Source organism: Vespa mandarinia, chromosome 4 (genome assembly GCF_050613455.1).
Source record: "Vespa mandarinia isolate Hongniang chromosome 4, ASM5061345v1, whole genome shotgun sequence".
Classification (NCBI taxonomy): domain Eukaryota; kingdom Metazoa; phylum Arthropoda; class Insecta; order Hymenoptera; family Vespidae; genus Vespa; species Vespa mandarinia.
In genome coordinates, this window is record NC_140813.1 from 9096027 (window position 1) to 9097500 (window position 1474).

The following is a 1474-nucleotide window of genomic DNA, read 5'->3' on the forward strand; positions in this document are numbered from 1 at the left end:
GCAATGACTTTCTGTTTATAGGTCAAGGTTGTTTTGGATATCGAGTAGTTAAGCAAAGCGTTTTGTTGAATCAACAGCAATTGCACAACTGTGATATTTATATTGCCTTTAAATTACACTTATTTAACAAAAATTTATTTTTGATTAAGCATTCAACGATTGATTATAATCGATCATAATTTTTTATCATTAAAAAATTATTATCATATAATTATATAAATATTGTTATATATTTAAGCTTGCAATAAGTCGAGAAAGAAAACATGTTGTCATTAATATTTATCAATACATATCTAACTAATGCGTACTCACACACACACACACACACACACACACATATATATATATATATATATTTTTTTTTTTATTATAATTAATCAATACAATCTAAGTTATCAAGGAGTAAAAATTGGAACATTTTTTTCCAAGAAATTATCTTTTAAAATATGATATATGTAGGTAAGTAAGTAATTATAAATTAAATATATGTTACACTGATGTTTTTACGTTTCTATAGAACATATTTTCTTCTATATATAATAACTATAATAATATTCTTATGAGCATTAATTAAAATAGAGCCAGTATTATAGATATCTAAGTTCATTTGTATACGTGACCGGTTTATCGATTTCCCGTGGTTGGTCTGTATGCATGCATGTTAACTCAGGATGTGGCATTTCGATTCTCGTATTCGGTATTATTCTTCTCACCGTGTTCGATGCCAGTATTACCGGTATCTAGCCGGCAATGGGCTGATTACGTAAATTACATCGGATTCTCAGATTCTTCTCCTCTGATATTCTTTTTTGGCGAAAACAACTTTCCTCTCGTAGGAATGGTCGGCACTCCAAAGGTGTAACTCCTCATTTCGTATTTGGTCGTTTTTCTTCGTCGCACAGCAACCTTTTTCGTACTACTATCGAAGAAGAGTCGTTTATTTCTCTTAATGTCTTTGGTATCTCACTATATACCACGATTTCTAATCTTATCTCTTCTATTTTAAATATCTCTTAACGATATTTATTTATCTAAGACATTTAAAATATCATTCGTTAGTATTATATTAATAATTATAAATAAAAATGGTCTATCCAGTTGATAATATTTATTTCGATAATAAAAAAGAAAAAAAAAAAGAAAAAAAGAAATAAAAAGCGAATTTTACACGTTGAATCGAATTTTGTTAATTTTCGCCAAACTTTCGTTTTAATAAAGCTTACGTCGGGTAAATGAACTGTAAGTTGAATTCGGGTCAACTTTCCTTTAAGAAAAAAAAAAAATAGATAGATAAATAAAAAGAAATAAAAAACAGATAAAGATAAGAAGAAAAAAAAAGAAAATAGAATAAAACATTAGAGTTAGATTAGAAAGTACCGTGTAAAACTGTGTGAGGATTGTCGTTACGTTTAATAATAGATGAACAAAATTTCGAAGCTTATTTATGATTATCGTAACTACATGTAACACAAAT

General features: G+C 27.5%; 1 protein-coding gene across 3 annotated transcripts in view; it reads right to left on the reverse strand.

Moving 5' to 3' along the window:
• Positions 1-358: 358 nt before the first annotated feature.
• Positions 359-1474, reverse strand: part of LOC118443089 (uncharacterized) — a 5235-nt gene continuing 4119 nt past the window's right edge. The window contains exon 3 of one of the 3 annotated variants that reach the window (XR_004838584.2): positions 359-1031. The gene's annotated coding sequence lies outside the window, so the exon portion shown is untranslated. The remainder of the gene's footprint in view (positions 1032-1474) is intronic. The other 2 variants (XR_014982029.1, XR_014982028.1) reach the window with 2 other exon arrangements.